Source organism: Seriola lalandi, unplaced genomic scaffold (genome assembly GCF_002814215.2).
Source record: "Seriola lalandi dorsalis isolate HSWRI2012SDOR001 ecotype SW California unplaced genomic scaffold, Sedor1 jcf7180002054054, whole genome shotgun sequence".
Taxonomy (NCBI): Eukaryota; Metazoa; Chordata; class Actinopteri; order Carangiformes; family Carangidae; genus Seriola; species Seriola lalandi.
In genome coordinates, this window is record NW_019524607.1 from 75,608 (window position 1) to 90,436 (window position 14,829).

Genomic DNA, 14,829 nt, shown 5'->3' on the forward strand with positions numbered 1-14,829 from the left:
TGGTCTACACAAATAAAGCCTGATGCCATCACTGTCCTATTTTAATCACTTTTTGGGTACATCTGTGTTTCCTCTATCCAGCAACTTTTTACATTTACATGTTTTAATCTTTGTTTTATACATGTCTGCTTTAATATACCAATGCTAACAAAAACAAAAGAAGCAGATCTTGCTAAAAAGAATATAATCAAATCACAAAGACAAAATACCATTTAACAATTTAATATTTTATTCCAAGGTAAACTCTACTAATAAATTGCTGCTCTTTGTGGCTAAAAAACTAGCTATAACTGGCCAAACTGTCAAACAAAACTAACAAAAAGACAAATTTAAATCATTACTAAAACAATTCTTCTCTAAATAAAGTCAGTAACTGTACAAACATATACAATGTCCAGTGAATGAAAAAGCGTAGTGTGTACTACACAGACAAGGTGCCTGAGGGCAAATGGCCAAATGTGGGGTAAAGTACACAGCAGCTCACTCATGAACACACACGGTGTATTTATTTTGACACATCCTTGACTTTTCCAAATAGACTACCACAGGCCTCAGCAGCAGCCGCTTGGCTTCACGCTCACCATCTATTCTAGTATGAAGGGAAGAAGCAATTCAAAGCCCTCTTTGACCATATTAGTCCACAAAACTACCCATCTTTTCCATTAGCTAAAGCGAGCTGTAAACTTTGTATAAACCCCTGAGCCAGAGCGGGACCGTGTTGGTCCCCATCCAGCTACAGGAACCCGTGGATGTGCCACAGCTCGGCCATGTGGGGAGGGTACAAAGACACACACCACAAGGGCAAAGAGACAGGGAAGGTTTAAGGTTTGAACATGCAGGCTGTGTCAATGTGAAGACTTTGTGTTAGTGCTGTAACTGTTAACCCGTGAGACCCTGAGTGCTCTGATAATAACCCCCGGAGGTTGTCTGTCAGACGGTCAAGGTTGCCAACATAACAGAGGCCTGTTGGAACAAGAGGACATTCCTCTCATAGCCAGGTGAGCCTTGTGACCCTGAACAACACCCACACAACAACACCTTCCACTGTCACCTGCTCGAACTGAGAGACAACACAGACTACCTCTATGCACTTCATGCATGTACAACTAAGCCTGTCAAACAGTCCCCTATCTGTCTAAGCAGTAAAAGCTAGAAGAATCAATGGTTATGCCGGGAATTATCTTTGTATTAGCCATGTCTGAAATGTTAACAGATTGTAAAATGATGATGATGATATGTAACAGCTGCACTTTCCACATAATCTAGACAAATACTGTTTATACTGACATAAATAGACTCTTGGACTGCAGAGGAAAACATCATGACTTTTTGTAGGCTCCTGCTTACAGTACAAAGCAGCTTCTTTTGGCAGATTGTTTTGTACTTTTTCATTCATACACATCCAATAATTAAACCCGCCCACCCATATTCATACAAACACTTCTCCCTTTGTCTGAGGGAGATTTCTATCCTTGGATAGCCTTGTTGTTTTTCTTGACCATGTGGTTTGGTGGATGACCTGGCATGAGTCCAGACTGTAAAAAGAATCCCAGTGTTTGTAAAGTGAGTGTGAGCCCGTGCATGGTGCCTCCACTAAGACCTCTCCATTAAGACCTGCTCAACTGTCAGGTCTGCTGGAGAAAAGGCAGAAGTCGCATCTCAGCTAAACACAGAGAGACGCTCACGTTACTAAACATGTGCAAAGAGGAATGAAGAGAAGAATGAACAGAGAGCAAGAATTCAAAGATGACCTGACACTTTTCATCAAGCTGTCTCCTCCTCTTTGCCAAGGTCTCTTTTCCTTTTCTTTCATTTTGTTCTGTCTGTTTTACTCAACCTCCTCTCCTATTCAGTTATTTTAATTCTTCGCTGAATGTTATTTCAGCATACAGTACACTGTGAAATGGAAACACTGCGGGATAGATTTATAATCTATAATTGCCTGATAACTGATCATTGTGGTGGCCTTGTGGAGTGAAATTTGAGCTGTTGGTATCCAAACACTTAAAAATGGGTAATAAGGTTAAAGTGATGAATACTTGCAAGTGTTCAAACTACTCATTTAAACCAAAAAGCAGCTTTTATTAAAAACTAAACCCACTTGAATACATAAAATCTAATTATGTAGTCTGTCATTAAATAATTGCCATCATGAATAGGTAGGTTTGTGTTTAATTTATAAACACTAACAGGTCAACTTTAGGCTGATGCTAATAACCCGACATGTGCCTGACTTGTAGCAGGAATTCAACCTTGGAGAGAGAACACAGTGGACAGTAGAGTATTGAAAACAGATGTGTGAAATACCTTCTTCTGCACCAGCTGGCATCTCTCAGCAGTTTCTGGCTCTGAAGTGTGCTTTACTTTTAATTTTTTTGAAATATACAGCCACTAATGGCTGCCCATATCACCGGCCACCCTCTAATGTTGGTTGGGAGAAGATGCAGCTGAGCACTTCAGCCATGTTTCTAATTGAGCAGAGAAATACTAGAGCCAAAGACAATGGGGGAACCTTTGAATGAGGATATGGATATTTAGACACTGTTCTGCTTGACCCTGACCTTCTGACCTCTGTGTGGAGGGAGAGAATGAAAATCAAATTTCTCTTAGGAAATGGAATCAATAAAGTATTATGGCACTAATAGGGCTGCACCATATTGTAAAAAACTGACAGACATTGCAATATATTTTTTTCTGCGATATATTTTCATTTTCTATCAACCCCAGCCAAGATAAATCTGTCACATCCAAAAACTAAAAGAAACAAGCATTTCATGAGATGCTTTAACTGTGATGAAGAAAAAAAGATCACTGTAACCACTGTTAACTGACTGCCTCAGTATACAGTGTATAGCTGCAGCTGTGTTATAGGCGGAGCAGAAAGGCATTTGGTGCATGGAAGTTTAATCTTCTTTTCTGATTTAGGATTTGGGATGGATCAGACTTGCGATTTGATGATCATGTCATCACAGTATTTCCAATGCAAAGCAACTGGACATTGTGGGCAGCGTTGTTTCATACTATTCCATCACACATTGTTTCTCAAACGTACAAAAAACTGAAAATTATTACACACAAAAGTGTGCATATATTTTTAAAAAGCCACTAGAGATACAGTTCATGCTTTGAGGATTCCTATGTGCTTCATTCAAGAGGCTTATGGAGTTTTGGAAACCCCCACAACTGTTGTGCACTGCACTTGGTAATTTATTTTGGATCAATTTGGACAGCTGCAAACAAAAGGCTCAGGAGTCACACTGTGAAGACTATTGGTAGTCCGTCCATCAAAACACATAGCCTGAGCCTGAGCTGACCAGCTGAAACTCAACCAGAAACCCAGATTTGGACATTGAGTGCTTGCTTAATTCGTGAAATTCAAAACAGTTTTGAGTCAAGAGGAGCATTAGCTCATAAGCACAAAATATGCAACAATAACAACAAACATAATTAATAAAACAATCTCCATTTCTTAATGCAGCTGTAGTATGTATATTAAGAAAAACATAAATCTCTACTCTCGTGCTTTTGGTCAAATTAAGTGAACATTGGTAACTGCTAACTGACAGTGAACTGATCTCTTAATAACCCATGTTAATCCCCAAAACTGGTAGCTATTTGGCAATTGTTTTCATGTTAAACATGGTGTTTCAAATCGTCAAATTGTCTCTGGTTTAGCTACGGTACAAATGGCACAGTGGTGCCCAATTGTCTTGCACAGCTGGATAGCATGCATAGTGCCCATTCTGCCAATTACTTAATGGCACCCAAAGTACATAATGAGTAAACACATGCAGACTTGGACACACATCAGAAAATAACTAGGCCATGATAGAAATGCTAGACTGGCAGGTTAAGAGGAGATTAAAATCCTCATTTTTCTCAGCTGAGGCCAGTTCAAAAAAACAGAGACCCGTCAAAACTGTCCTCAGTGTGAAAGCAGCAGTGCCACAGTAGCAGAGCTGTTCGGCTCTGATGTGTGTGTGCTCATGTGCCTTTACATTACAGGATTACATGTCAAGATATGACAAAAGCATCGGCCCCGGAGCATTATTGTCACATGGTTGAAGGAGTAGTGCTGAAGTGGCTCTCAGATTACAGGATTAACATACAGAGACACAGAGAGCGCGCAGAGAAAGGGGCAGCAGCACAGAGATAGACAAAGGAAGCATTTCTTCCACCAGCTGACACATTTTACACACATGGCTAAGGGTTAAAAAAGTTCAGATCATGTGGGACTCTGAAGTAGTTACTGTTGACTGTCACAAGTTTGTCTGAGCTGTGACTGTTATGAATAGAATTACATATGTTGGGATGTAGTGTGATTCTTTTGGTGTGGTTTTTCCAGTTTTTACGATGACATACAGTATGTCTGTGTGCGGGCTGATATATGTGTTGATTCGGAACAACAGGGCGCTGCTGCTGTTTCTACTACATCTTTGCTCAACCAGTATTATTACTGCCTGTGCAATTTAACAAAAAATAAGTAAGGTGTTTAAAATAAATGTGAACTTTTTCAACTTTAAGCCTAAAGTTCCTCTATTGTTTTTAGTGTGTGATAATCAACAACTAATTGAAGACTTGATTTATTGTTTAAGTCATTTATCAAACTAAAAAGAAAAACGTTCTGGTCCCAGCTTCTTGAATGCAAGGATTTGTTGTTTGTGTCTGTTATGCATCATTTTAAAGTGATTACCTTTGGGTTTCTCACATGTAGTCGGATGAAACAAACATCTCCTTTGGGCACATCTAGTCTGTTTGCTGCTCATAAACACTGCATTTTGATGCTATGCCCAATTTCCAGATCATTATGACAACAGACTACTATGAAAAATGTTTCAGCTCATTCACGCCAGCTGCCGTGCGGTCAGCATAGAGGGGTGTGCCTGTGGAGGGACAGTCTGACCTCTGTCAACTCTCTTCCACGGAAAGTAGCTAAGGTTTATCCAAAGAGTCGCTAGATTTTTGGCTAGGTGCTTTTTTGGACAGAAAAAAAAAAAAGTCACATAAGAGGAAAAGTCAGTTAATCTAGTGACAAACACTGCTCGTTTGCGCAAAATCATCTTAATAAAAAAAAAACCAAATCATAACCTTATCACTCAGTCAGTCAATGACATTCGCGTTTTAAAGGTCTGGCACCACCGTTGTGGTCCAGCTAAACAAGAACTCTGTAAGCCATGTCACAAAGAGGTAATCTAATCGTTTTCCTCGTGGTCTTCACACGTTTCATCTGGAAACAGTATCATGGTCACAGTCTGTGATGACTCAGATTAATTCAAGAGCAGCCTTTCTATCTCTAGCAACACCTGTTTTCAATAGTCAGTTAATGATCTGGTCAAAAATTTACATAAAACAGGACCAGAAGAAAGATAGAGGATGCGATACAAGATGACTAAGTCACTGTGTTCACTTCTCATGCTATGCTGGATGTTTGATCAGCAGATTCTATGATAATCTGAACTGTTGACATGTTTAATCTAGGAGGTCACTGCATCATTTCATGAACAACGGGTTGTGCAAATGCAGTGCTGATAGATGTTTGTCAGTAAAATTGTTGTGTTGCTTAGGAAAGATTCAATCACTGGTGAATCTAATTTGTGGTACCTTCCAGCTTTTTACAAGCTTTTTCCCCTTAAAATAAACCACAATGATTTAAAAGCCTGGAAATTGTCCATTTAATGGCAGGCTCACCATATGTTTGTTTTGACTTTAGCACTTTAATGAGCTGTGTATTAGAGTAGCATTTCTTGCACAGAACTAGAAACTATACATATGATCCATAGAGAAACTTGGATGCTTTGAACAAATCTGCACGGTCTCCCAAATGAATTCACAATCACCTTGTTCCCTAAGTTTCCCTAGTTTTTGGAAGCTACAAGACTAAATGTTATCTTAAAAAACAATGAACAGTTCCACACCTTTAGAGAAAGAGGTGTCATTTCTTCAAGTCAAGTCTTACACAAATGAATTATAGCACAAAGCAAAAAATGTCCATTCAGGACTGGGGAGTGTGCGGCTGAAATGTAGGGAGGACAGAGATTAAAAAGCAGGTTAAAAGGCTGCTGCTCTTTCCAGGCAGGGTTGTCAAACCCGTTCTACAGACAGACTGTCCAACCCCCCACTCTTAACATGTTAGCATTCTTCCTCGGGTCAACCCTTCAAGTGGAGGTTAGACTTGGGGCAAAGAAGGAAACTACTCAAACATGCGACAATATCCTTTGCCAGGCTTTCTGCTTATTCATCTGGGTTCAGTTTGTTGGCTAAGTTCCAAAAAAAAAAAAAAAACTAAAAAAAAAAAAAACAGTTTTGTTTAAAAAATAGCACATAAAACACAAGTGGCCTTTATCATGCTGCTTCCTAAATATGAAAAATCTGAGCACAAATCTGAAATAAAAATATTTAACACACAGCATAGATGTTGACATTTGATCTGTATTTGTCATGCAGGTTCAAGTGTGCGTTATAAAATACAAGACTATTTTTCCCCCAGGTATATTAATTTTCCATTTGGATTTTTGCCCACTATGTCTTGGATGTTCTTCATGTGCAGCTCCTCACAAGTGCACTATAATGTCTTCAATCTAATGAACTAAAATATATTATGCCGTGAGCAGATGGTGGGAAAACGCTGTGTATTGTCATTAAGATTGGATTATCCAGGAACTTCACTTTATTGTGAGAGAAGGGTATTAAATGGATTGTCAGTTGGACCACTGTGGTTGTATCTAGCACTACACAACCAGGAAAGCACACTATGGTAATCTGAAGAACGTCCTACTGAGAGAATTTAGTTGTAGTCAACGCAGACTCAACTACAGCAGCGATTCCCAAACCAGGTTGCTCGTACTTCTGCCTTTGAGGGAAGTATGAGCAACCCTGAGTTATGTGGAAAAATTGTGGAGTAGCTCAAGGAATTTTAAAAACAGAAATTGCAATTTCATTAAAAAATGTTATCCGCATTTTGTGTCGGCTGAAACAGCTGAAACACAACAAAGTAATGAAAACATGGTTGAAATAGTTAGCTAAAAGTACTGGGTAAATGCTTGAAACGTCAACTTCTGCAACGCTCGGTGGTAGATTAATGAATGCAAAAAATATATAAAAATATCCTCTAATATAATCAATAACATCCAGTTGAAACATGATGGGTGGTGTCGATGAGGGAGCACTTTAGCTCGTCTGCTAGGGCTGCATGGATTTGTCTGACAGTTTGGGAGCCACTCAACTAGAGGATCAATAAGCCCTTGCTTATCAGCAGAAAGAGAGGAGAATTGGTATCATCATCGAATTAGTGAGCTCTGGGCTATATCTGCACTTTTATCAACATTAAATACAGAAACAACTGAACGACTGAAACCATCACCAAGAGTTGTCATCATGATCTCCCTCTGTGTGGCAGAAGGAAGAGTAAACATTATCTGCACCACAGCTGGGTCGAGTCTAATATTAGTCACAAATGTATTTCTGAGCAGAAGAACAGGCAACCTCTCAGATCGTCAGTAATAGGGTGTGGAGAGCGCTGTAATCTCGTCCATGATACCCTGAGCTGCAGCCTGTCCTTTAAAAAAAAATCCCTACCTCTTCCTCAGTTGCTATGGTAACCAGAGTGGTGGGTGACCGGTGCAAGCTGGGTGGGTGGGTGATTTAATGTAAGCCCTTTCCACCGCACATTACCCTCCTTTTTAATCTGCTCTGGATGTTTATAGGGGAGAAAATAGGATTGTCTCTCTAATTCAGCAGACAAAAACAAATAACAAAACCATTAAGGATTACAGGGTGAAATCTAGCTTGCCATCACTCAGAGCCACCTGAAATCCTGCAGAATTACAAAGCTGTCTGTCCTTCGGAACATCGGCCTGTATAGTATTTACATGCGATGTAGACTATACACGGCCTCTCGAGAGAAGCTGAGGAAGTGATAGTGGAACCTGAGAAGGATGGGCAACGACAGGAAGTGAGCGGGGAGAATGAGCAGACCCTCCTTTGCTCAAGGTGACTTTCCTTTTCAATGACCTGATAATCTGCACTCCACCCCCATCATGGAAAAAGGTATGCCAACCTCCCCCTCTCTCTCACACACTCACTTGACACTGATAACGGGCTGCGTTCGCCAAACCACAGAGAGAAGCTGGTGGGAGGTAGAAGCCTGTAGCCTCTGTGTGTGTGTGTGTGTGTGTGTGTCTGTGTGTGTGTGAAGGCATATTTCTACCACCACCTCACCCTATCTCCAGACCAGCCTTGTCATTATGGGGCATTCCCCACATACAGAGGACAACTCTCTCACCACGAAATCAGCCCCCGGGCCCGGTCGGAGCACCCTGTCATCCTCCCCTCCCCCACGGTTACTACGGCAACACCGTTTTCCACACCAACACCTCCTAATTAGACAGACATGACACAATCACCTATGTCTTGGTGAGAGGAATCCAGCCTGTATCCTGGGGCATGATAAAGCAAACCATCAGCCCAAACTCCCCTCATTCAAACACACGCAGACAGACTGATATGATAGCCTCAGACTATCTGCCAGCCACATACATTACACACACACACACATTCCAGTCAGCAGATAGCCGGCTCCTGCACTACTTTTCCTTGCACTCATTTGATTACAGGCTACAACAGGAAGATTCATTGAGCTCGTCTTACCCTGTCCAGGAGTGAGCTCGCCTCTGTTGTGCTCTGAGCATTCCCTTTATATCCTCAACTCACTGCAAGCTTTCTGCACTCTCCACAGAAAAAAAAAACGATGCTTGTACACAGCACGCAGCACAGCATTTCCTGTGCAAGGTATGTAATCCACGCAGGTTCAGAGTCGTCTGCTCGGGGGTTGGAGCGGCTAATAAGCACCCTGAATCACAGAGGCTGTCAATATCAGCCGAGAGGAAAATCCCAGTTAGATAGAGGCTGTTATACTCTGGTGGCGGGGGGGGGGGGGGGAAAAAAGGGGGGGGGGGGGGGACAAACAAGGGATAAACTGGCCATACAGCATGAGCTGTTGTTTGAAATCTTGCAAAGCCAGCTGGCCGGCAAGTACCTCTCCTTGGCGTATCCACTCCCTCCCTAACCTCCTTCTCTCTGCCTTTCTCTGCAGAATGCCGTGGGGGCAGAGGGGACAGGCACAGATGTTACTGGCTCCAGGCCACACCCCTTTTCAACACTCCCAGTCCTAATAGGATGCAGCCGAGCCGTGGCCGCCGCCCAGCTCACCCCCTCCCCCCCTACACTGGCTTTGGACAACTTGTTTAGGGTTTGTTTGGAGAGGGTTTGTTTGGAGAGCTGCAGGAGGGAAATAAAGCAAAGGTATAAAACATGTAAATGTGGATGTGGTAGGACAGAGCAATGGCAGGTAGTGAAAGTGTGACAGGGATACTGAGGCAATGAAGTGAGGTGGGAAACATCCATGAAGGTATGACAACTACGTCAAATCATGTACCTCAAACTCCTCCTGTACATAATAAAATACTGTCAGCCGAAGCAACTCATAACATTAAGCAGTAATCATCCTTACAGTTTGGCTATGACAAAATATCCAGAGGATTTTAATCTAAACAATCCCAGACACTCCCACATGATTTACAGCGCAAGCGTCACTCCTGCATCTCAGCTAAGTACTGGCTCACAGCATCCAGGATCTATAAAACATTCCTACTTTTCAACATAGTGACATTTTTAGACTGAATAAACACCAAGGTAATGAAAATGTTTAGGGAATTTAGTTTTCCATGCAGGAAGCTCATCAAGTTAGTTTAGTCTGTTGCTGCAAGACTTCTCATGAAAACCAGTAATGTAATAATGATAGAATTATTTCAGTCAGGTCAGACCAGGTCCTTCATTTCTTGTGTTTTCCAAGTAACCAAGTACATAAGTGAAGTCACAAAAGGCTATTGTCTTAACAGAAAATCCCATTATATGAATTCTCCTAACATTTTTTGATTAATTCTGACAGTAACAGAGTCAGACCTTCTATTCTTCCTTTTATCTTATATTTTGTTGTGAAATTCAAACATGCAGCATTTTATCTGAGCATTGTTTTAAATACAGTGTAACTTCTTTAGCATTAATAATCTATGATGATTTCTACTACCACATGCAACATTAATAGTGTACACATCCAAAACAAAAACAACAAAAACAGAAAACAAACAAACAAAAAAACCTGCATTTTCCCCCCAGGGGAACCAGGGTCTGCGAGGGAGGGGCTTGCAGTGCTGAACATCACTGATTGGTCAAATATGCTGATGTCTGCAGCATCATTGTTATACACCAAGCATTTTTAAAAAGGGGAAACGGCAACAAGCTGTTTTGCTTGTATTCTGTGGCCAACAGTAAGGAGGGAACAGCCCAAGAGCTTTTATGACCAGCATCCCAACGACAAAATCCAGGGTTTGTTGTCCATTTTTGTATCGTCATGCGTACAGATGACATGACAAGCGACCACCGTGCTTTTGATACGTCAGCAGACTAATTTGCTAAATCTTCCCTGGGCTTTGGCCCTGCTGCGGAAACACTAATTACTATTTTGCCCCTCCCTGTTCACACAGGAGGTGAGAAAATCAGACATATTCTCATCCGAGAACAGAAGTCACCTACCTGATTCAGGCCCTGCAGGTTTCCGTGCAGGTGTTGACAAAATAAGTGCCATTGAGCCTATCAGTCATCATTTTCTTGTTCGTTAGAAGTGAGTCAAGTGTTGACGACGGGTATTACAGTAACAAGACGTCAGAGAGCTTTTGTTGTATATTATGTTACTCAACACAGCAGTGTCCAATCAGCGCAATAGGAAAATGTGGCAGAAACACAGTATCACATGGCCTGTAACTGAGACTGTGACTGAAACAATGGATTTATTCAATTCAAGTCTCAGGAACTTCTCTGCCAAATGGAAGTCACAAATCAAACCTAAAAGGGGAATTCAAACTTTTTCCTTAACAGCTGAGAGCAAGCACTCAGATAGCTGTATCCAGCATTAGAAATGTTGCCTCTCGTCATCCTCTCCAAATCAAGCCGTATGTACTGAGCCACATGTAATGATTTCTACATTTCTGAAACTTCAAAGTCTTCCAACAGCTGCCATTTGGAGATGCCAACGTGTAAAGTTGCCTGCAGCTTTAAGATTTTCTGAACTACTTCCAAGTCACATGTTATTGCTAGCTGATATTGTACTTCATCCTGTGAAGCACTGCAACTTCGCTCTTAGATTTTACATTTCCATATCAGATGCTACATTGTAGCTTGATCCAAGAGACTGGGCTTATGTGAAAAGCTTTATATCTACAGGACTGGTGTTACAGACATCAATGGCGAGCCGCGCCGGTGCAGTCATGAATGGATAACAGTAGAAGCTGTACAGTCCTGGGTAGCTGCCTCTGAAAAGAATGTCATGCAGCTGGAATAACAGACAGGTCCTGTTCCCATGGAGGGCTTCTGTTCTGGTGGGATGGATCATCCGTGTCGATGAAAGCCAGGACCGTTGTTTTGGTGACCTCGAGGGCACCAGGTACATACAACAGGAAACGTATGGGACACTGAGGATGGTGACATTTGTCATGAACTTTGGTATTGTCCTGCATTTCTTTGTGGTTTTAGAGAGTGTTAAAGTCTCTCTTGAGGACAATGTCACCTCTAGTGAACACTTTGGATGAGGGACATCTAGAAAATGGGCTTTAACAATGATTTATTCTATCATGGATGAAATACTGATCACCAACACTCAATCTTTAGAATATCTTTTCCATTAGACACTCACTAATGTTTCTTTCAAGTGAGCTGCAGACCGTTCAGGACCTTCACAGCAGAAGCAACAGAACAGTGACATAATACCGGGCAACCTCTTACTTCCAGGGGTAGGTTGAGGATTTCAACATTTGAAGGTAAGAAGTAGCTAAGCTGTAAAAAAAATACTCTGCTTCAACTATTCTGACAGAAACTAAGGCCTACAAGTGTTTGTGTGAACCTTTTCTCTCTTTACCGAGCTTTTCTGTTAATTATTAAGCATGTAAGGGCAGACAAAACTCAACTTGACCCTTTTCTATCTGGTTTTAAACAGACAATAATAGATTTTTCTGTTAGTTTGGTATTGTCTTTGATGATTTTGTGTCATGTATTGACCTAGAAAGCAGGCGGAAATGCAAAGAAATCCTATAACATACAAAGCACAAGGCAAAATACAAAAATAAATAGAAACAAAATCATTTTAGACAATCACAACAATAAACCCAGCTACTCTCCAAACATTGCATTTGGAATATGATATTTCACAAACAAAAATGAAGTTAAAAGTTAAAAGCTGCTCAAGCTTTGCAATACATCGACAATGAAACAAGGAAGCATGGAAAACCGATTGGCTGCAGACTGTAGATGACCCTGAGAAGTTCAGCTGTGACGACAAGCGTATTGACCGAGTTTCGCTGGTTATATAGGAAATAAAAATACTTCTGTGTTAATCGTTCAGCTTACAGTGTGAAACGCGGGGTCAGTGAACAGCCGCACGCACAAGAGCCAGGGTAGACACAGTGGAAATGAAAACCCTGGAGTGAAGCATCTCAGTTTGGCTAGTTTGTGAAAAATGAACAGAGAGTTCTGCTACACACCAATGATAAGCATATTCTCAGCTGAATCATAGCTGACAGCCCCTAAATAAAAAACAGTTTCTGCTGCGAAGGAATGTGTGAAGGGGGAACGTTATATTATGGCTTGTATCATGTGGTGGAAGGCAACAGGGCTACACTGTACATATGTTTCATTCAGGGTGGGGCAATTTCCATAAATTCCACTCCTGCAGCCCTTCCCTTGTATGAGACCCTAATGATCACAAATTAAATGCCAGGATTAAAAAGGGTCCTACTGGTCTCTAACCCACCCTCTGGAAGGCTTGTAATTACCCTCTGGAATAGAAAGGTCCATCCCAAAAGGGGTGCACAACTTTCTGCACCCACTAATCTCTACAACGCAGCCAAGCAATTGTAAACATGACAAGAAAGTCTAAGTAAGGATACGACACTTTACAGTTTATACACTGGTGTAAAAGCAGCAGAGTTTGTCAAAGAAAACAGCAAAAGAATAAAGTGTTTTTACAAAAGGCCAGATGTGGCAAACTCTAGCTTTTGGGTTGGAGATAATAACCTTAACCTTTTTCAGTTTATATGTCACGGCTGGAGTATCCACAAGATGTTTTCTATTATCTCACATGATCTCAAAGAATTAGGCTGTATTTCCTGCAGTCCAATAAAAGTGCTAACATGATCAAGCATATGAGCTTTCCAAAGTTTAACATTTGTAGTAGACTCCCTTCACGTATCAGTGAGATTTTGTTGAATATCTGCTTATGAACAGATGTCTGATAATTGAGAGTGAAAGTTACATTTTTTCTTTAAAAAAGGTCCCATATTGTATAGGGTGAGATTCCAGTGTCTCTTTTGATCATAAAGAAGATCTAGGTGCTTTATAAATACTGTGAAAGTATCAAAACGCTCAATCCACGGAGAAATGCACACGGCCTGCAGACACTGCACCTTAAAACGAGACGTCAGGACTTCCGTAATTTTATGAAGTCACCGCCCTCAGCCAGGTTCCCAGCACAGTCCACCCACATCCACCATCCAACCTTTGTTGTTGTTGTTTTTAACAGATAACAACAGAACCTCAAGCTACAAGACAGAAAAATGTCTGTTTGGCTCATTTCAGCGCTGACTGACCATCGCCTTCTGCATTTATCAGAGTTTTACCAAGCTACAGTAGGCTGCAATCTGGCCATGTGTCAGTCAGAGAGAAGTGTGAGAGAGGAAATGTAAAACAATATTGAGTTGGTTTTTTGGTACTCAAAACCACAAAACTTCTTTTGGATGTCAAAACACAGCAACAATGTAAGATATGGGAACTCTCCTTTTTTTGTTTTTTTGGGAACTATTGAAAACATACTTAGTGTAAGTATATTTCTTTCATCAGTTAACATATATTAAGGCTATTTTCAAGTGTTGATCCTGCATCACACACCCACTAATTTCACATTTATTTACTAAAAATCAATATCTAATCAGTTAGAAAAATATAAAATTGACGTGTAAAGAAAGTACTCTGCATTTTAATAAACTACACATGTAGGGTACTTTCTAAACTGTAAATCAACCTCTGTATTCACAGGGAAACCTGGAGAATTTAGGGCTACAAAGATGAAAGATCTTCCTGGAAGATGTGGAAGACTCTGCTGCAAGAATATTATGCAGTGGCTACAGCTGCAGTGAACGTGCTTGTAATGGATTGACAGAATTTGAGGGTTAAAAGGCTGTGGCTTAACTTGTTGATCCCTCCAGATGTAGGCCAAACTCACTGCACTGAGAAATCAGAGGTTAAGGTTTTGAGCACAGAGACAGGAAAAGAGGAGGCAGTGTTACAGTAGAGGTAGCATATACACAAACAAACAAATCAAATAGAGTAAGGTTAACTCAACATAATCCAATCAGTATCCAGTGTGCTCTTAGGGTGAAGACAGCTTCAAAGCACCGTGTGCATATTAGCTAATGTGACACACAGATTCTCTGCGAATTAGTTCACCAGACTAAATCCATGAGAAAAGGTCCGAGGTCTCGGCCTCATCTTTGACCGCCAACATGGATGTGAGACTGGCTCACGGCCAGCATGACTGACACAGAGGCAAAGTCTAAGGTGAAACCAAGCCAGCGTGCAGTACACGGCCATCTTGCATGGCTGGATGGCTGGGTTACAAGCTGCTTATCTCTAAGTGTGTCATAATCTCAGCGGGGAAAAAAAACAACTTGAGACCAGACACAAGCCAAAACAGATTAATAATAACAGGAAATATAGGTGAGAAGC

At 41.1% G+C, this 14,829-nt stretch overlaps 1 protein-coding gene across 3 annotated transcripts in view; it reads right to left on the reverse strand.

Moving 5' to 3' along the window:
• The window catches only part of daam1b (dishevelled associated activator of morphogenesis 1b), a 49,040-nt gene that overhangs the window by 25,499 nt on the left and 8,712 nt on the right, over positions 1 to 14,829 (reverse strand). The window contains exon 1 of one of the 3 annotated variants that reach the window (XM_023403004.2): positions 8,647 to 8,918. The exons of the other annotated variants lie outside the window; for them this stretch is intronic. The gene's annotated coding sequence lies outside the window, so the exon portion shown is untranslated. Of the gene's footprint in view, positions 1 to 8,646; positions 8,919 to 14,829 lie in introns of those variants that run through there. 3 annotated transcript variants of the gene reach the window in all.